Here is a 22,560-nt window from a genome sequence, read left to right on the forward strand (position 1 = left end):
TGGCCCCAAGATCAACTTGATACATGTGGCCCCAGAGCAGCTTGATACATGTGGCCCCAGAGAAGCTTGATACATGTGGCCCCAGAACAGCTTGATACATGTGGCCCCAGAGAAGCTTGATACATGTGGCCCCAGAGCAGCTTGATACATGTGGCCCCAGAGCAGCTTGATACATGTGGCCCCAGAGCAACGTGTGAAGGGTGATTTTCTCTACTACTCTACTGTAAGGGCCTCTTCACACTAACTGCACCTTTCGTAAAAACACTGTCGGCTACACATATTACAGGAATGTAAATTTACAATGTCTCGACCGCTACCTCCGGAGGCTGTGCACAGCACTCACCTTGTTGAGCTCAACACTCCTACAGTACAAATGGTAATAGCAGAGCAATGTTTTTAAAACAGCTGAAAATGTATAGATGTTTTCCTAATATTTGAGACATGCTTTATTGAATTTTTACCTGTAATTGCAGTAACAGCCTGTTACATACTGAAATTGACGTAGTACATTCCGGCTGCACCGAGCCACGTAAAACTACGGAAGCCCATCCCCACCAAAAACATGTAGAATGTAGATCATACAAATAGGATACGTTTTTTTTTCTTTCATTTGTAACATTGTGGTGATTTCAGAGTTGGCACCATGTCCCAGAGTGGGGGGGGGGCATGTTTTCCTGGGGCCCAGAGTTTTTCCTTATCTGGTAGTAGGCTAACCTAACCAACTCCGGATCCTAGTTGTAGCGTATGACATAATAATAATTCAGTTTTATATGGGCTATGATGGGACCAGATACTTTTTCTAATAAGGTCATATGGTTTAAAAAAATAAAGAAACAATAAAGGAAAAACTCTGGGCCCTAGGGAGGATGAAAACATTAAAACCCTTTACACAGACAAAGAGACAACAACTGCGATTGGACCAAAACTAACAGAGCTGAGCTAGCTGTATGCAGGGTTGCAGGGTGAAGGCCTTTGAGTCTGTCATCATTATTGTGTTGGTTGATTAATTCCAGTCAATCAGTTTGGATTAAAAAGGCCCACGTAATCTAACCACCCGAAGTTCGAACGTAAACCAAATGTGATCACATTTTCAAAGAACGTAAATAAATTGGCCTGTTTTAGGTTATAAATACATAGCTTAGGCTATAAAAACATGACGTTACGTTTCCCCTGGCCCAGATGGGATCAGAGGCTTTTCAAGGATACCTGCAGCTAGGGTTGTTATCAGTAGGCTACAGTTGATCAGACTGAAGCAAAGAATAATTGTGCACGTTGACAAATCATGAGGCATTTTATAAAAAAAAGAATTGGTACGGGCTTCCACATAAAACAGCTTGTCGCAGTGAATTCCACTGTTACCCACGTTTTCAGTCGCAATGTGCTTTAACCACTTGTAATGATTTGTATGATATTGATAAAAATGAAGCCTGGATTGTTTTAATGTTTGAAGTAGACCTACTGTACTTTATATTGATATGAGAGTGGTAGTCGTTACTTTCTGACAGGCTAACGTTACTTGATGAAGACATGCTGTTAGCAACTCTGTGCTTTTGTCTTGAAGCTAAAATGTGTAGCCTACAAACGACAAAATAAACCCCTTTAATTGTCTGCATATGCTTGTGAATTGTTGCATTATTCTAGAAATTATTATGGTTTGGTTGTATTATTCTAGAATGTAATATGGTTTTGTTGCATTATTCTAGAAATTATTATGGTTTGGTTGTATTATTCTAGAATGTAATATGGTTTTGTTGCATTATTCTAGAAATTATTATGGTTTGGTTGCATTATTCTAGAATGTAATATGGTTTGGTAGCATTATTCTAGAATGTAATATGGTTTGGTTTCATTATTCTAGAATGTAATATGGTTTGGTTGCATTATTCTAGAATGTAATATGGTTTGGTTGCATTATTCTAGAATGTAATATGGTTTGGTTGCATTATTCTAGTATGTAATATGGTTTGGTTGCATTATTCTAGAATGTAATAGCGTTTGGTTGCATTATTCTAGAATGTAATATGGTTTGGTTTCATTATTCTACAATGTAATATGGTTTGGTTGTATTATTCTAGAAATTATTATGGTTTGGTTGCATTATTCTAGAATGTAATATGGTTTGGTAGCATTATTCTAGAATGTAATATGGTTTGGTTTCATTATTCTACAATGTAATATGGTTTGGTTGCATTATTCTAGAAATTATTATGGTTTGGTTGCATTATTCTAGAATGTAATATGGTTTGGTTGCATTATTCTAGTATGTACTATGGTTTGGTTGCATTATTCTAGAATGTAATAGGGTTTGGTTGCATTATTCTAGAATGTAATATGGTTTGGTTGCATTATTCTAGAGTGTAATATGGTTTGGTTGCATTATTCTAGAATGTAATATGGTTTGGTTGCATTATTCTAGTATGTAATATGGTTTTAGTTGCATTATTCTAGAATGTAATATGGTTTGGTTGCATTATTCTATAGTGTAATATGGTTTTGGTTGCATTATTCTAGAATGTAATATGGTTTGGTTGCATTATTCTAGTATGTAATATGGTTTTGGTTGCATTATTCTAGAATGTAATATGGTTTGGTTGCATTATTCTAGAATGTAATATGGTTTGGTTACATTATTCTAGAATGTAATATGGTTTGGTTGCATTATTCTAGAATGTAATATGGTTTGGTTGCATTATTCTAGAATGTAATATGGTTTGGTAGCATTATTCTAGAATGTAATATTGTTTGGTAGCATTATTCTACAATGTAATATGGTTTGGTTGCATTATTCTACAATGTAATATGGTTTGGTTGCATTATTCTATAGTGTAATATGGTTTGGTTGCATTATTCTAGAATGTAATATGGTTTGGTTGCATTATTCTAGAATGTAATATGGTTTTGGTTTTATTATTCTAGAATGTAATATGGTTTGGTTGCATTATTCTAGAATGTAATATGGTTTGGTTGCATTATTCTAGAATGTAATATGGTTTGGTTGCATTATTCTAGAATGTAGTATGGTTTGGTTGCATTATTTTAGAATGTAATATGGTTTGGTTGCATTATTCTAGAATGTAATATGGTTTTGGTTGCATTATTCTAGAATGTAATATGGTTTGGTTGCATTATTCTAGAATGTAATATGGTTTGGTTGCATTATTCTAGAATGTAATATGGTTTTGGTTGCATTATTCTAGAATGTAATATGCTTTTGGTTGCATTATTCTAGAATGTAATATGGTTTGGTTGCATTATTCTAGAATGTAATATGGTTTGGTTGCATTATTCTAGAATGTAATATGGTTTGGTTGCATTATTCTAGAATGTAATATGGTTTTGGTTGCATTATTCTAGAATGTAATATGGTTTGGTTGCATTATTCTAGAATGTAATATGGTTTGGTTGCATTATTCTAGAATGTAATATGGTTTTGGTTGCATTATTCTAGAATGTAATATGGTTTGGTTGCATTATTCTAGAATGTAATATGGTTTTGGTTGCATTATTCTAGAATGTAATATGGTTTGGTTGCATTATTCTAGAATGTAATATGGTTTGGTTGCATTATTCTAGAATGTAATATGGTTTTGGTTGCATTATTCTAGAATGTAATATGGTTTGGTTGCATTATTCTAGAATGTAATATGCTTTGGTTGCATTATTCTAGAATGTAATATTGTTTTGGTTGCATTATTCTAGAATGTAATATGGTTTTGGTTGCATTATTCTAGAATGTAATATGGTTTGGTTGCATTATTCTAGAATGTAATATGGTTTTGGTTGCATTATTCTAGAATGTAATATGGTTTGGTTGCATTATTCTAGAATGTAATATGGTTTGGTTGCATTATTCTAGAATGTAATATGGTTTGGTTGCATTATTCTAGAATGTAATATGTTGTAGAAGCATAGTTTGTGCTACTGTAATATTTACGGTCAATTTGAGCTGTGGACCCAGAATGTCACATTGCCAGCCACAACGAAATGTAAGTCAAGGATGTAATGTGAATAGAAAAGTAGAAATCTCTTTCGCCACTCAGCTCCTCTCCTTCATATCTCGTAGTGGGAAAGGGCCTAACCCTCGTTACACTCTCCCACACGCACACACACACACAAACACACGCACACACACACACACACACACACACAAACACACGCACACACACACACACACACACACACAAACACACGCACACACACACACACACACACACACACACACACGCACACACACACACACACACGCACACACACACACACTTTTATACCCCTCTTTATGAACAGCGGCCTTTCACACCAGGGTTCAGCAGGAAGAAGCAGTAAAACGAAATGGGGGAGACCAACAGTATATATCATAATTAATAAGTAGCCATGCCAGGAGAAATGGTTATACGCTGACGTAAAAAGGTCAACAACATATAAAAGTGATCATTCTTTCTCCAAGAAATGCATGAGTAGAAATAAATCCATAACAACCACCAGGCCCACATTTGAAATATGTCCCATGTTTTTATTTCTTAAGCTCTGATTGCTTTGCTGTGATTACCTGGTTGGTTTGTGGCTGGGGGGGGTTCTGAAGTGCACACACACACACACACACACACTCACACACTCATGTGTTCCCGAGGTGGTCCTGAGGTGGTCCCTAGCTGGTTCCAGCTGGTTCCAGCAGACCACCACCTGCAGTACGATGTACTGTAAATGACTTGGCCAGCCTAATTGGCCACGTCCGCTGTATAACTGTGCTATTGCTGTAAACCTCTAGCGCTGTGCTAACGGGATTTTCAGCTACTTAATCAGACCGACCTGATTTATTTCCTTAAGCTGCTAGCTTCTGTAACACCACCAGCCATTTTTTTTTTTTTTAACTAATTTTAATTTTAATACGAAAAGCCCTCCTGTGTTTTACTATAGGTAGGAGAAGAAGAAGCAGGTTTAAACTAATGCTATTAGCTAACTAACATTTTACATGATGAAGTCTGTGGGTCGGGATGCAAATGAGAGACAAAGAGATAACGTGCAGTAGTTTAAAATTGTGCATCCCAAATGGCACCCTATTCCCTATATAGACCCTGGTCTAAAGTAGTGCACTACGTGAGAGAACAGGGTGCTATTTGGGATGCATCCTAGGTGTATAAAAGTGAGAATGGAAGAAGAAAAAAAAAAATGTCCCAAGCCCTATGGGCCCTGGTCAAAAAAGTAGTGCACTATATAGGGAATAGGATACCATTTGGGATGCATGTATTAGCCACAGCTGGTTTTGAGGAGAGAGTAAACACAGGTGGAGTTATAGTCACACACTGACTGACTGGGGGGTAGAGAGTCATTATGCCAATCAAGCACACTACTCCCTCTCCATCAGTCCACAGCAGACCAATACACAGGGCTGTGGATGCATCCCAAATAGCACCCTATTCCCCAATATAGTGCACAACTTTTGACCGGGGCTCATAGTGCTCTGGTCAAAAGTAGCACACTAAATAGAGGGGCATAGGGTGACAATTGGGACGCATCCACAGACCACACCTCGAACAGGCCTGGTCAATTAGAGTAGTTGGTCTTACCTCACACATACAATCACTGACTGGCTGCTACAGGTCCAACACACTGGCTGCTACAGGTCCAACACCCTGGCTGCTACAGGTCCAACACCCTGGCTGCTACAGGTCCAACACCCTGGCTGCTACAGGTCCAACACCCTGGCTGCTACAGGTCCAACACCCTGGCTGCTACAGGTCCAACACCCTGGCTGCTACAGGTCCAACACACTGGCTGCTACAGGTCCAACACACTGGCTGCTACAGGTCCAACACACTGGCTGCTACAGGTCCAACACCCTGGCTGCTACAGGTCCAACACCCTGGCTGCTACAGGTCCAACACATTGGCTGCTACAGGTCCAACACACTGGCTGCTACAGGTCCAACACACTGGCTGCTACAGGTCCAACACACTGGCTGCTACAGGTCCAACACATTGGCTGCTACAGATCCAACACACTGGCTGCTACAGGTCCAACACATTGGCTGCTACAGGTCCAACACCCTGGCTGCTACAGGTCCAACACACTGGCTGCTACAGGTCCAACACCCTGGCTGCTACAGGTCCAACACACTGGCTGCTACAGGTCCAACACCCTGGCTGCTACAGGTCCAACACCCTGGCTGCTACAGGTCCAACACACTCTCTCTCTCTCTTCTCTCTCTCTCTCTCTCTCTCTCTCTCTCAGGCCTGTAAGAGGAAATAATGACAGAGAGAAATTAGCTAAGTCAATATTAAACATAATTATTATGCACACTATATAAATATACACAAACACATGTTTTTCTGAGAGGAGAGAACAGAGATATAGAGAGAGAGAGAGAGAGAGAGAGGAGAGAGAGAGAGAGAGAGAGAGAGAGAGAGAGAGAGAGAGAGAGAGAGAGAGAGAGAGAGAGAGAGAGAGAGAGAGAGAGAGAGAGAGAGAGAGACAGAGAGAGAGAGAGAGAGAGAGAGAGAGAGAGAGAGAGAGAGAGAGAGAGAGAGAGAGAGAGAGAGAGAGAGAGAGAGAGAGGGAGAGAGAGAGAGAGAGAGAGAGAGAGAAAAGACAGATAAATGAAGAGATGAAGGAGAAATTGAGACAAAATGGTGACTGAGTAGAGAAAGAGTGGGGAAGAGAAGGATAAATTGAGTAGGCTAATTCATCAATGATCTCTAGGAGTAGCCAGTGGGTGCTGAGAGAGAGCAGAGTGATCAGTGTGAGGTGGGGATGTGGCGTTGGCTTACGGTGTGTGTGTGTGTGTGTGTGTGTGTGTGTGTGCGTGCGTGTGTGTGTGTGTGTGCGTGTGTGTGTGTGTATCTCCATGAGCGCGTATTGTGTGTGTGTGTGTGTGCGCGTGGAGCGTGTGTATGTGTGTGCATCTCCCTGAGCGCGTATTGTGTGTGTGTGCATGCAGTGGGTGTGTATGTGTGTGTGTGTGTGTGTGTGTGTGTGTGTGTGTGTGTGTGCGTGCGTGCATGTGTGCGTGTGTATCTCCATGAGCGCGTATTGTGTGTGTGTGTGCGCGTGGAGCGTGTGTATGTGTGTGCATCTCCCTGAGCGCGTATTGTGTGTGTGTGCATGCAGTGGGTGTGTGTGTGTGTGTGTGTGTGTGTGTGTGTGTGTGTGTGTGTGTGTGTGTAGGGCTGTCAGGACAGAGCATAATGTCAGAGGGCTGAGACTGAGTCACAGGTTATAACACACTGGCATTAGGGATTGGTGCCCTCACCATCACCCAGCCTGGACCTAGCTGGGAATTATTCATTAGAGAAGAAACTTAAGTGGCCGCTTCATTACTCACTCACACACACACACACACACACACACACACACACACACACACACACACACACACACACACACACACACACACACACACACACACACACACACACACACACACACACACACACACACACACACACACACACACACACACACACAGCCTGGTTTCTCTCTCTCTCTACCGTGTCTGTAGTTTCCTTTCCCCAGGCTTGTTTAAAAAGCAACCAGTGATTGAATCACCACGATATATTTAAAAAAGGCTGAAGATTAAGAACGCTGCTATTAGAAGAATCGCACTAACAGAACTGTGTTTTATTATCGCAGCTAATGAAGTTGGTATTTTTAAACAGTCTGGGGCCAGTGCTTGTGGGTAAGAGGTTGTATTAATGCCGTTGTCCTGGCCTAATGATGGTGTTACCACTGTGATTCAGTGTGTTAGTTTTAATAAAATAGGACCTGTTAATTTTTTTGGGCCTTCAGTCCAAATGAAATGACCATCTCATTAGTGACTTCATAAAGGACTAATGAAGCGGTATCGGAGCCCACTGCTTGCTTCATCTTGAAGATATAAATTATAATAGGGTTAATTTCATTAACATTAGGAAGGTTGCACAAATAAATATTAATTGGCCTAAACTAGTATTAGTCCTTTGTGATTGGCTCCTCTTAATAAGATATACTATAACGTCTATTTCAAAAGATAAATAATTATAAATAATTGTAATAAAATAATAATGACCCTTTATGACCATAATAATGTCAACCATATAGCTATTTGTTCCACACTTGAGTTAAGGTTAGTTACTTCCTTTTTGTAAAGGGTAGACATGGTGTGAGACTGAGAATGTAAAACTACAGTTTAAAGTTCCTTTATACTTGATATTTTATACTTATAGCACCCTTTTCAAATTAAAACACATATCACACATGCACCCATTCCTCAAAATCAGTTTCACTTGGGCTTTTTCTGTCCGTTTTTGATAGCCCAAGTCGACGGAAATCAGTTCAAGCATTTTTCCCTCTCTCTTTTGTTTTGTTCTCGTTGTATGAAAATGGTTAAATCCCATGGGTCATTGAAAACGATCCTTCCACTCCAGTCAGCCAAAACATTCCAGACTTCAAAAGGAAGGTTTTGCCTACCAGGGCCATTTCAGTGTCCCAGCCCCTCCTAGCCCCTTCTAGCCACGACCAGCCCCCTATGGCCCAGGAGAGAAGGCTTATTTGGATAAATTAATTTCTGGAGTCTGCCTGCTTTCCAAAAGCACCCCCCCCCCCCCCCGTCTGACAGCAAATTAGTCTCACAAAAAATATAAAAATATATAAAAAAAAGTCCATAAGATTTGAAGTTAAGAAAACACGTTTGGTGCAGTGGGCCTAAGTAAGGAGAAGAGTTTTGGAATCGGGTGCTGTTGTTCCTCTTGGACAGTTGAGCTGCTGGTTAGCGATGTTTAAGGATATCATAGAGACACTTAATTGTGTTTATGGAATCAACATCAGGGAGTTGTACAGTCTAGAGTTTGAGGCATGGGTGTTTCCCTTAGGCCTGTGTGGGATTATATTATTCTGTTCAATTAGCGATAGAGTAGCACAGACACACACACACACCTTCAATATCAGGAGAAACGGAGAGAAGCCCTCCAGATTCAGAACCAGACATGCTACAACACCACAGAAAGAAAATAAATAGGACAGAGAGAGAGAGAGAGAGAGAGAGAGAGAGAGAGAGAGAGAGAGAGAGAGAGAGAGAGAGAGAGAGAGAGAGAGAGAGAGAGAGAGAGAGAGCGGGAGAGGGAGAGAGAGAAAGAGTGAGAGAGAGAGAGAGAGAGAGAGAGAGAGAGAGAGAGAGAGAGAGAGAGAGAGAGAGAGAGAGAGAGAGAGCGGGAGAGGGAGAGAGAGAAAGAGTGAGAGAAAGAGAGAGAGAGAGGGGTCAGTGTGAGGGAGTAAAATGGCTACAGGTTAAATTACAGATGAAGACAATCGAGGATTAATGATCCGCGACATTTTCACAACGCAGAGCTGTCCAAGGACAGAGTACACAGGGGAGACGCCAGCGACCCGGTCTACGTCCCAAATAGCACACTATTCCCTATATAGTGCACTGATTTTGACCAGGGCCCTAGTTCCTATGCAATATATAGGGAATAGGGTGGCATTTGGGACACACCCCAGTAATTGGAGGAGCATGTAACTTCAGAAGTACTGCTGAGGATACAGACAGAAGAGAACTTTACTCTTTAGTTAAAGAAAACCTCCAACATTCACTGTACCTGGTCTGTGCTTGTCTTGGATAAACATTCAAATGTGTTTAATAGTTTTATTTCTAGTTACTTTTAGGGTTGCACTGTAGCGGACAAGAAAGTCTGAAGTTTTATCCCAATTTAAATACCTTACTCTTAGGTTAGGTTAAACAATTTTGCTAATGCTGACCAATGCATCTTTCAGTCACTCCCTCATAAGCCGCAATACATTCTCAATAGGTCTCTCGTGAGCTCGATTTCATCAACCCATATTTAACTTGGCAAAAACTCCTCGGGACAAAATTTCCACAATGCCAATTATAAAGCATGCGCAGATATATTATGAAGTACAATTCACATGAGATCACCCCTTGTAAAAATGAACACTTGTCTAAGATTTATACACTAATGAATATGAGGGGCAGTAAAACTGTCATTTGTGGACTCCCATGGACTGACGGCATACCAGGCGACACAGGAAGGAGGGCGGCAGGTAGCTTAGTGGGTAAGAACGTTGTGCCGGTAACCGAAAGGTCGCTGGTTCTAATCCCCGAGCCGACTAGGTGAAAAATCTGTTGATGTGCCCTTGAGCAAGGCACTTAACCCAAATTGCTCCTTCAAGTCACTCCGGATAAGAGCGTCTGCTAAAATGACATAAAAGAAGAGAGGCGAAGCTACTCAATACAATGTGAATGTATCCTAAATGGTTGTCCACAAAGATATGGGAGATGTTGTTTATATATATATTATTAAATAAACTGAATCACATAAAACAAGATGTGATGTGTTTTTTGTGGTCTGTATAGCAGATAAAAAAAATATATTACATACTATGCATAGACAAAATGGAAACAATTAAATAAAAGTGTTTTATGAAATTATAATGTCAGTGGATATCCTTATTCTTCAACAAAAATCAAGCATTCAACCATATAGTACGTATGTGCACTACTTATGGTCTACAAACTTTATTTTGTCCTCATTTCATTTCGTTGTATTTATTTGGTAAAAAGCCTGAGCTGACGCACACCCAGCATGTTTTGTAGAGGTGCTGACTAACGGAGGGTAAACTGTAGACTAGGTGCTGACTAACGGAGGGTAAACTGTAGACTAGGTGCTGACTAACAGAGGGTAAACTGTAGACTAGGTGCTGACTAACGGAGGGTAAACTGTAGACTAGGTGCTGACTAACGGAGGGTAAACTGTAGACTAGGTGCTGACTAACGGAGGGTAAACTGTAGACTAGGTAATGACTAACGGAGGGTAAACTGTAGACTAGGTGCTGACTAACGGAGGGTAAACTGTAGACTAGGTGCTGACTAACGGAGGGTAAACTGTAGACTAGGTGCTGACTAACGGAGGGTAAACTGTAGACTAGGTGCTGACTAACAGAGGGTAAACTGTAGACTAGGTGCTGACTAACGGAGGGTAAACTGTAGACTAGGTGCTGACTAACGGAGGGTAAACTGTAGACTAGGTGCTGACTAACGGAGGGTAAACTGTAGACTAGGTGCTGACTAACAGAGGGTAAACTGTAGACTAGGTGCTGACTAACAGAGGGTAAACTGTAGACTAGGCGCTGACTAACAGAGGGTAAACTGTAGACTAGGTGCTGACTAACGGAGGGTAAACTGTAGACTAGGTGCTGACTAACGGAGGGTAAACTGTAGACTAGGTGCTGACTAACGGAGGGTAAACTGTAGACTAGGTGCTGACTAACGGAGGGTAAACTGTAGACTAGGTGCTGACTAACGGAGGGTAAACTGTAGACTAGGTGCTGACTAACGGAGGGTAAACTGTAGACTAGGTGCTGACTAACGGAGGGTAAACTGTAGACTAGGTGCTGACTAACGGAGGGTAAACTGTAGACTAGGTGCTGACTAACGGAGGGTAAACTGTAGAAAAAGACAGAAAGTCGCACACTCTAAATATGCTCCCAACAATTTAATGGGTACACCTAAACTAAATTGTATTTAACCAGGATAGTCCACTCACAATCACCACTGCTTTCCAGGGACTCCTGACTGTGGTCAGATAGTTAAGGGCTAAGGGCCCCTCGCTCTGTGTCTCATAGCAGATGGGCCCTGGTCTAAAGCAGTGCACTATAAAGGGAATAGGGTGCTGTTTGGGATGGAACCTAGGTGCAGGAGCTGCAGCAGCCGCCAAGGTTAGCAGAAAGCGGAATAAATCTAGACTTGGTTTAAAAGAGAGAACACATCTGTTCCCCACTGCTAATCAGAGGGGGGGAGAGACCAGAGAGAGGGGGGACCAGAGAGAGGGAGGGGGGAGACCAGAGAGAGGGGGGAGACCAGAGAGAGGGGGGGAGACCAGAGAGAGGGGGACCAGAGAGAGGGGGGGAGAGACCAGAGAGAGGACTAAAATGTCAACCAACCAACACCGCTAGTAGTCCTGACCTGGAGTACCATGACCTTGGCCCCATACCCTGGTCTCAGATCAGCTTGGCATTCCCCCCTTATTGGTTACAGTTAAGAGTTGGCAAGAGGAAGCTGATCCTAGATGTGTAGTGGAGGGATTCTGTTGTAAGGCAGTCTGAGTGAGAGCTGTGTCAGGAAGACTGAGACGTCTAGCGTAAACTCTTTAACCTTTGGTTAACCTGGAGGAGAAATTATGTCCTAGACTAGATGTTGTTTTCATTCATCCAGTCTCAGTCTGCTTTAATTTATCTATCTAATGATTTCCTTTTTTGCTACGCACTGAGACGTTGATGGATCGCAGGTTAAAAATGAACGTTTTCTCCTCAACCAGCCTGTTACAGTCCTGACTGCTGGCTCTCTGTAGAGCAGAGTCCCAAATGGCAACCCTATTTCCTACATAGTGCACTACCATAGGGCTCTGGTCTAAAGTAGTGCACTATAGAGGGAATAGGGTGCCATTTGGGATGTAGCCTATCTTGTATGTTCTGAATGGTGATCAGCTGCCCTCAGACCAACAGACCTCGGAAGGACAGATTGCGTTCCTTCCTCCTCTCTCTTGCTTTCCCCCATTCCAGCCTGATATTTGACCTAGATAGTTTGTGTGTACGTATTGATATGTAGGCTACGGGTCACTTAAAAAAAAAAAAAAAGTACAGTGGGGAGAACAAGTATTTGATACACTGCCGATTTTGCAGGTTTTCCTACTTACAAAGCATGTCGAGGTCTGTAATTTTTATCATAGGTACACTTCAACTGTGAGAGACGGAATCTAAAAAATCCAGAAAGTCACATTGTATGATTTTTAAGTAATTAATTTGCATTTTATTGCATAACATAAGTATTTGATCACCTACCAACCAGTAAGAATTCCGGCTCTCACAGACCTGTTATTTTTTCTTTAAGAAGCCCTCCTGTTCTCCACTCATTACCTGTATTAACTGCACCTGTTTGAACTCGTTACCTGTATAAAAGACACCTGTCCACACACTCAATCAAACAGACTCCAACCTCTCCACAATGGCCAAGACCAGAGAGCTGTGTAAGGACATCAGGGATAAAATTGTAGACCTGCATAAGGCTGGGATGGGCTACAGGACAATAGGCAAGCAGCTTGGTGAGAAGGCAACAACTGTTGGCGCAATTATTAGAAAATGGAAGAAGTTCAAGATGACGGTCAATCACCCTCGGTCTGGGGCTCCATGCAAGATCTCACCTCGTGGGGCATCAATGATCATGAGGAAGGTGAGGGATCAGCCCAGAACTACACGGCAGGACCTGGTCAATGACCTGAAGAGAGCTGGGACCACAGTCTCAAAGAAAACCATTAGTAACACACTACGCTGTCATGGATTAAAATCCTGCAGCACACGCAAGGTCCCCCTGCTCAAGCCAGCGCATGTCCAGGCCCATCTGAAGTTTGCCAATGACCATCTGGATGATCCACAGGAGGAATGGGAGAAGGTCATGTGGTCTGATGAGACAAAAATAGAGCTTTTTGGTCTAAACTCCACTAGCCGTGTTTGGAGGAAGAAGAAGGATGAGTACAACCCCAAGAACACCATCCCAACCGTGAAGCATGGAGGTGGAAACATCATTCTTTGGGGATGCTTTTCTGCAAAGGGGACAGGACGACTGCACCGTATTGAGGGGAGGATGGATGGGGCCATGTATCGCGAGATCCTGGCCAACAACCTCCTTCCCTCAGTAAGAGCATTGAAGATGGGTCGTGGCTGGGTCTTCCAGCATGACAACGACCCGAAACACACAGCCAGGGCAACTAAGGAGTGGCTCCGTAAGAAGCATCTCAAGGTCCTGGAGTGGCCTAGCCAGTCTCCAGACCTGAACCCAATAGAAAATCTTTGGAGGGAGCTGAAAGTCCGTATTGCCCAGCGACAGACCCGAAACCTGAAGGATCTGGAGAAGGTCTGTATGGAGGAGTGGGCCAAAATCCCTGCTGCAGTGTGTGAAAACCTGGTCAAGACCTACAGGAAACGTATGATCTCTGTAATTGCAAACAAAGGTTTCTGTACCAAATATTAAGTTCTGCTTTGCTGATGTATCAAATACTTATGTCATGCAATAAAATGCAAATTAATTACTTAAAAATCCTACAATGTGATTTTCTGGATTTTTGTTTTAGATTCCATCTCTCACAGTTGAAGTGTACCTATGATAAAAATTACAGACCTCTACATGCTTTGTAAGTAGGAAAACCTGCAAAATCGGCAGTGTATCAAATACTTGTTTTCCCCACTGTATGTAGTTCTGTCCTTGAGCTGTTCTTGTCTATTAATGTTCTGTATTATGTCATGTTTCATGTTTTGTGTCGACCCCAGGAAGAGTAGCTGCTGCTTTTGCAACAGCTAATGGGGATCCTAATAAAATACCAAAAATACACTTTGTCTTAGTTTCCCTCTAACCAGGACCTCTTCTCATGAGTTATGACATAATAGAATGATCAAGACAAAAGTGTAGGTCATGTCAATGCAATAATGTTATACCTATAATGTCTCTATTAAGGGTTAGAAATGCCATGAGGCTTCTTATCCAGAGGGTTTTAACTAGACTAAACTCAGCACTCTGGCTTTTCTTAATGATCATGTTCTGATTCCAACAGGTCTCTCCTCATTACAACATGTGGTTGATCAGGTATCTTATACATAGTTACATGGGCTCTGCACAGCTGTGGGCAGAAAATAGAAGTTCCATGTGGGTTACTCTGATGTAAACTGTAAAAAAAAAAAAAAAAGCAGAAGTAATTTCATGTAAAAAAATTAAATAAATACTAATAAAAAACTTTTCCCTCAAGAAAAAAATATGTGCTCTTTAATAGTGCTGAAAATGCCATTGATTGGTCGGGAGGTCATGTTTATCTCACAAGAGGATACTTACTGCCTGTCCAGTTGTTGACATTAAAAGCAAGGTGACTCTTATTATTACATGCAATAGGACTATACCTTTACAAAGGTAATAGGTGTTGCATTTGGGGGCTAGGACTGGTAACTAGCAGTAATATAAGTAGCTAAGAAATGCACTCCAAGTTGACAATACAATGTCATTAGCTAACAGCAATAGTAAAAGGTACTATAATGAGTGCATCATTGAATATACAGTTGACTAGATTTAAAAAAAGGTATGATAACTACATTTTTAGCCTTCATCATTCATTAATACGTTTTTATTGCATTTATCCCATAATCACGTTTCACAAATACATTAACAGTGGAGCAGAATCAAGATATCACACCCGCCCCCCACTATGAAAATAGCCTCCATATCGACTTGTCAAACGGTGTGCGACAAGTCTCACAGAACAACAATAGTCACCTAGCCTACAGTCTATATTTTGATAGATTTTGATGACTGTTATTTCAATAATTCATATATAGGTCAATGTGTACTGTACTCACTCTTTCCAGGTTGTTTATTCGACAGTGTGTAAAACGCTTCCTCTTCACGGTATGAACTCAACAAAAAGAAAAGATCAGCAAATAAATATCGAAATGACTGGCAGGAGATGACATTATATCGAAACTTGAACTAAACTTTTCATAATGGAAGAGATCTGCTGGTCAAGCGACATTAAATAAGAGAACAGTTTAAATGGACAGTTTGAGGCGCGAGGGGAACTCCAGTCCACAGCATGCCCGTGCACCGTCATCAGAAGAAGATATCAAATGTTTTCCGTATAAAAACATAGTCTACCTCTGTTTCTCATGGTGTTTCCAAATCACTTTTTAGCATATCTACTTTATTGAATTCAAAGGTAATTTATTCAATAATATTTCGTTTAATTGTTTATTATTTAAATTGCTTATTAAAAAAACTATTAATGTGCATATGGTCTATAATTGCAAAATCAAGTTTTTAATGAAAATATACAAAATTGCATTTAAATTAATTTAATTCGACGCTGTAATATTTTGCTTTACATAATCGTCTTTAATCTCTCTCCCCATCTGTAATGATTTCAGTCTGATAGAAATGAAACATTGATCATATTCTTCTTGAATAGATTAGCTATCCCCCCTCACAAACCGCAAAGGAAAGTAAAGTGGTGCTAAAATTATACATTTATGATGATTCATATATCTTAACAACCTACATTTCACACACTAATAACCTTTTTTTTCCGCACTCTCTCTCTCTCTCTCTCTCTCTCTCTCTCTCTCGCAATTCAATTTCAATTTAAGGGGATATATTGGCATGGGAAACATACATTGCCAAAGCAAGTGAAATAAATAATAAACAAATGTGAAATAAACAATAAAAAATGAACAGTAAACATTACACTCTCTCTCTCTCGATGCCTGTCTCTGTCTCGCTCTCTGTCTCTCTCTAGCACCTCCTGTAGGTTACCTCCTAAATATGTTGCGTGAGTCCTTCTGAGCCCACAAGAATATCATGACAACCCCTTTTTTGACCCAAACTTCTCAGAGCATGGCTGCATAGGTGAAGATTAAAATTCAGTGGCGGTCGGTGCTGTTTAAGTTTAGGGAGGATGATTTTTCTTTCATGGGCATGGCCTTATTTCTATTACAGCATGTTGGATGACCGTCTTTCATATTCCATTCACCCAGTTCAATGTAACAGCGATAGGTTTAGGCTACTACATTACAGTCCAATTTTCCCTATACCCATCATGAGGTTGCTACAACCTAGCCCACCAATTAAAGTTTATAATGTAGGTGAACATGTCGAGATACAAATTGGAGTGATCAATGTGACAGACAGCACTGTACCGCCTTGCACACTCTTGCCTGCATCTAGCTGATATAGGGTGTAATCATTAGTCCAAACAGTGACAAATTCAGGTAGGTTTATTCCCGTTTTGTTTGCTTCCGTTTAAGAAAAGGTTTTTCAACAGAATTGGCTGAATGAATACACCACTGATCACCTGCACACACAGTTCACTTCCATAGCAGCCACGTACAAAAAGCATCATCACTTTGCTCTTTGTGTAATTCCTTCTCACATCTACGCGCTCTCCTTCTCTCACCTTTATCCTTTCGCTTGTGGACTTCAGTGCACAACACAACAGCTGTCTGTGATCAGGTGAAAAAACATTTCCAAGCCAAACCTTCATATCATAACCGCTAACCGCTGCACACAGCCTACATCGTTGTCACCATATTAGCTAACGTCATAGTCAACATAGCTACTAGAGCTAATGTGTTTAGTAAACCCGCTACAATCATGCAGTACAGTCAGCAAGCAGTTTAGCAGTTACACCGGCGGCCCCAGTGGCAATCAATTCATAAAACCAAAAGCTTACCTTGACTTGGAAGAGTTCCAGTGATGGATAGCCTTAGCCAGCTAGCTAACATAAGTAGCATTCCTCTCTGTTTGAGCCGGGTGTTTGAGTCGGCTAAGCTAGCTAACTGCATTAGCTAGCTAAGTACAGTAAGTGAAAGTGAAATTAAATACAACGAAATATAAATGGCTGTCTTTCGCTCTCTCTGCTGCTTCTCCTTCATTTTAGATTTTTTTTTTTTGCAAAACAGTGTGTTTTAAACAGTTATTTGGTGATGTGAGTATACAAAACATTAAGAACATCTTCCTAATATTGAGTTGCACCCCCTTTTGCCCTCAGAACAGCCTCAGTTCTTCAGGGCATGGACTCTTTAAGGTGTCGAAAGCTTTCCACAGTGATGCTGGCCCATGTTGACTCCAATGCTTCTCACAGTTGTGTCAAGTTGGCTGGATGTCCTTTGGGTGGTGGACCATTCTTGATACACGGGAAACTGTTGAGCATGTAAAACCCAGCAGCGTTGCAGTTCTTGACACAAACCTGTGCGCCTGGCACCTACTACCATACCCGGTTCAAAGACACTTCAATATTTTGTCTTGCCCATTCACCCTCTGAATGGCACACATACACAATCCATGTCTCAACTGACTCAAGGCTTAAAAATATGTATTTACCCTGTCTCCTCCCATTCGTCTACACTGATTGAAGTAGGTTTTCAGTGACATCATCAGCGGATCATAGCTTTCACCTGGATTCACCTGGTCAGTCTATGTCATGGAAAGAGTTCTTTAATGTTTTCTACACCCAGTGTATTTAGTATAGTTGTATCTAAAAAGGTTAACTTTTTTCAATGTTTCACTATTTTTATTTCTATGGAATTCACTGAGTAGGATGGTCCTCTCCTTCCTCTGAGGAGGAGCCTCCACTGGATTCAATGGGTTAATGTACAATGTGTAGCATTACACGACAGTTGCACGCAATAGCTAGACGAACGTGTCTGGAAGTGAATCACTGTATTTACTGCACTATTTAATTGTCAATGATCATTTGAATTGATGTAGTCCAGTCATCTGGTGTGGCCTTAAAGTTGACATCAATGATGTGATGGGGAATGTCAATCACACTAATGTGCAATTGTGAAATGAAACAAATATGTTGATATTAAAGCGTCTGCAGACAGTTGATAGATTGAAGACGGCTTGTGAAAATGGTGCGCAATAGGCAACTCGTTTACATTTTAATATTTTGTTAATAATAAAACGTTGATTTGATCATCTGTGAAAATAATAAAAGGCATTTTAGAGATACATCATGGAACTGTCACAATGCATCAAATGCAGACCTAATAAGGTTAGACATGATAATGCACTCAGTCGGTCATACAGACTCATACAGGAAGAAGCTCAGAGCCACCCACTCATATCCGAAGACAAGCCCACACCTCCAGATAGATAGAGAGATGGAAGAGATGAGTGAGAGAGGGATGGAGAGAGAGATGGAGAAAGAGAGAGAGGGAGGGATGTAGAGAGAGAGCGCGAGAGAGCGAGAGAGAGAGGTGAATGGAGAGGGAGTGAGAGATGGTGAGATGGAGAGAGAGAGAGAGAGGGAGGGATGTAGAGAGAGAGAGAGAGAGAGAGAGAGAGAGAGAGGGGTGAATGGAGAGGGAGTGAGAGATGGTGAGATGGGAGAGAGAGAGAGAGAGGGAGGGATGTAGAGAGAGAGAGAGAGAGAGAGAGAGAGAGAGAGAGAGAGAGAGAGAGAGAGTGAGAGAGAGGGGGTGAATGGAGAGGGAGTGAGAGATGGTGAGATGGAGAGAGAGCTGTTATCTTCCTTATCCATGAGAGGGTTTCTTAATTTCTCCCTGCTCCATCTGTTGAAATGATAAAGTGTAGCTATAATGGTCCACAACCAGATTAAATTAATCAGGTTTGTCCATTACACTGCTCCAGGCCCCACGCAGATGATTGCAATTCTCCCTGTCAAGCCATTACTGTGAGATCTATTTAGTGGCTGATGACGTTAACATGGGACTTAATGTAAATTTTACAATACAAATAACACCTCTCGTCCATGTATGTTTGAGACGGGGTGCAGGCAGGGGCTACAAGGACGTCCCAAAGTGCAACGATCAACACCCCCTGTTACCATTTGTATTAAACTTCAAACAAACCAGGGTGCTATTTGATTAGGCTGAGCTCTGTGATCAATAAATCCTGATTCATGTTTTCACGTTGTTAGGGATGTCAGGCGATGCGGTTGCTAGGCAGAGAGAGAGAGAGAGAGAGAGACTACCCCCTGTGCTGTCTATCTGTCTGGCCTGGACAGGACTGTAAAGGAATACACCTTACAGAAGGGTCTCTCATATACACTGTAGCCTGTATTATATGGACCTGGGATGCCTTCCGAATGGCACGCTGTTACCTATAGCACATTACAATTGACCAGAGCTGGTTCTCCCGAGTGGCGCAGTGGTCTAAGGCACTGCATTGCAGTGCTAGCTGTGCCACTAGAGATCCTGGTTCGAATCCAGGCTCTGTCGTAGCTGGCTATAATAATGTATGCACTAACTGTAAGTCGCTCTGGATAAGAGCGTCTGCTAAATGACTAAAATGTAAATGTCAAAAGGAGTGTACTACGTATGGAATAGGGTGCCATTGGGAAGGCACATGGAGTCGCTCTGATAAAAGTATGGCAGGATTATTGCCTATTTAGGCCCGCTAGTCTCACGCTCAGTATGAGCATTTCATTAATTTCTCCTGGAGTTGATAAATCTAATATCTCCCAGCTCATTGGTCGTTTCCTTCAGCTGGATCGAGTCACCGCCCGGGGATGGAGCCTCACGGAGGTGTTCTGAACACACAGGCCGCACGGAGGCGTTTTTAACGGGAGGAGATCCCAGCATATCAACCCAAATGAAACCCTATTTCCCTACATAGTGCACTACTTTTAACCAGAGCCTATCAAAAGTAGTGCACTGTGTAGGGAATAGGGTGCCATTTTGGAGTGCAGACGCACCACGCACAGCTAGAGTCCCAAAGCTCACGACCGCTACTTAAAGACGGGAACTAGGCCTCAGTCACGCCAAAACCGTCAAAGGCCCTTTTCTCCTTGTTATTCTCAGCACTTCAATAACCTTTGATTTATACTGTAAAATATAACAATGTTTTCTTTGTGCACAGAGACTGTGCGTACCAAATGGCACCCCATTCCCTATATTTATATACATTTAACCAGGTCCTACAGGGCTCTGGTCAAAATGTGGTGCACTTATGTAGGGAACAGGCTACCATTTAGGACGCAAACATTTTCTCCTGCACAGTCGACGGGGTGACTTCGGTCATACCTCTGCTGTGAGACATATTTTACCATCTATATTTTTTTTAAGGATCTTAAACCCCAAACATCTGCTTTTAGTGACTATTTCAGATTTTAGAGGACCGAGCCCTTTTACAGATGTCCCATCTTAACTTGACCCCTTTCATCGCAGGAAGAAAATAATCCTGTAGCAGGAGAATTTGAATATCTGAAGAAATATTTAAAATGGCCACCAGAGGGCAGCTGGAAGCGGTGTTTGTAGTGCACACCGTACCTACATAGTACCTTCTGCAGGCTACAGTGCGTCTCATGTGAATTCTTATGCGGGTTATAATAAATGGACATAACTGTCGTTAGGGAAAATCAGTAAAAAAAATAATATATATGTTTTATTATATGTTGAAGGCAAGCAATAGGCTGAATAAATGATTGGTTTCTTCAGTGCCTGTGTTGTCCAGTGCTTACAGCCACTGACCTTGAGTGATGGGTGATTTGAAGGAGTCAGGCGCAGGAGGGTTGATCACAGAATAACAGGATTTATTCCGGAATACAGAGTTACGCACTAATGCGTCAAAACAGTCCAGTGCGCAAAACAGACGCACTGGAACCAAACAGGCACACAGGGAAAATAACCCGGCGATACAAATATACAAGGAGCTCAACCGAGCTTCACTCTCCTCACAATAAACAATCACACACAAAGACAAGGGGGCAGAGGGAACACTTATACAGGTACTGATGAGGGGATATGAACCAGGTGTGTGTAATGAACAAGACAAAACAAATGAAATGATGAGATGAGGAGCGGCAGTGGCAAGAAGGCCAGTGACGACGAACGCCGAAGCCTGCCCGAACCAGGAGAGGAGGCAGCTTCGGAGGAATTCGTGACAGTACCCCCACCTTGACGCACAGCTCCAGCAGCGCGCCAACACCGGCCTCGGGGATGGCCAGCAGGACGCGGAGCAGGGCGAGACGGATGGCGACGGTGGAAATCCCTCAACAGGGAGGGATCGAGGACATCCCTCACTGGGCCACAGCACCGCTCCTACGGACCGCCCCCCTCCCACTCCACGAGGTACTGAAGGCCCCCCACCCAACGCCTCGAATCCAGGATGGAATGGACGGAGTATGCCGGGGCCCCCTCGATGTCCAGAGGAGGCGGAGGGACCTCCCGAACCTCAGACTCCTGGAGTGGACCAGCCACCACCGGCCTGAGCAGAGACACATGGAACGAGGGGTTAATACGATAATCTGGCGGGTGTAATAACCTAAAGGTAACCTCGTTTATTCTCCTCAGGATATTGAACGGCCCCACAAACCATGGGCTCAGCTTCCGGCAGGGCAGGCGGAGGGGCAGATTCCGGGTCGAGAGACAGACCCGATCACCCGGTACAAAGACCGGGGCCTCACTGTGGTGGCGGTTAGCGTTGGCCTTCTGACGACGCACAGCGCGTTGGAGGTGGACGTGAGCAGCGTTCCACGTCTCCTCAGCATGCCAAAACCAGTCATCCACCGCAGGAGCCTCGGTCTGGCTCTGATGCCACAGTGCCAGAACCAGTTGATAACCTAAAACACATTGAAATGGCGTTAGGTTAGTGGAGGAGTAACGGAGAGAGTTCTGGGCATATTCGGCCCATGGCAAGAACACCGACCACTCCCCCGGCCGGTCCTGGCAGTAGGACCGCAGGAACCTACCCACATCATGATTCACCCGTTCCACCTGCCAATTAGACTTGGGGTGAAAACCAGAGGTCAGGCTGACGAGACCCCCAGACGTTCCATGAACGCCTTCCAGACCTTGGATGTGAACTGGGGACCCCGGTCAGACACTATGTCCTCTGGTACCCCGTAGTGCCGGAAGACGTGTGTAAACAGGTCCTCCGCAGTCTGCAGGGCTGTGGGGAGACCGGGCAGAGGAAGGAGGCGGCAGGCTTTGGAAAAGCGGTCCACAATGACCAGGATGGTGGTGTTACCTTGAGAGAGGGGAAGATCAGTAAGGAAATCAATACTCAAGTGGGAC

The 22,560-nt window shown here is 42.6% G+C and overlaps 1 protein-coding gene across 1 annotated transcript in view; it reads right to left on the reverse strand.

Annotated features, from left to right (window-relative positions):
* LOC121549745 (eyes absent homolog 1-like) overlaps positions 1-15,615 on the reverse strand; it is a 181,423-nt gene extending 165,808 nt beyond the window's left edge. The window contains exon 1 of the mRNA XM_041861601.2: positions 15,385-15,615. The gene's annotated coding sequence lies outside the window, so the exon portion shown is untranslated. The remainder of the gene's footprint in view (positions 1-15,384) is intronic.
* Positions 15,616-22,560: the final 6,945 nt, after the last annotated feature.

This window comes from Coregonus clupeaformis, chromosome 34, assembly GCF_020615455.1.
Source record: "Coregonus clupeaformis isolate EN_2021a chromosome 34, ASM2061545v1, whole genome shotgun sequence".
Taxonomy (NCBI): domain Eukaryota; kingdom Metazoa; phylum Chordata; class Actinopteri; order Salmoniformes; family Salmonidae; genus Coregonus; species Coregonus clupeaformis.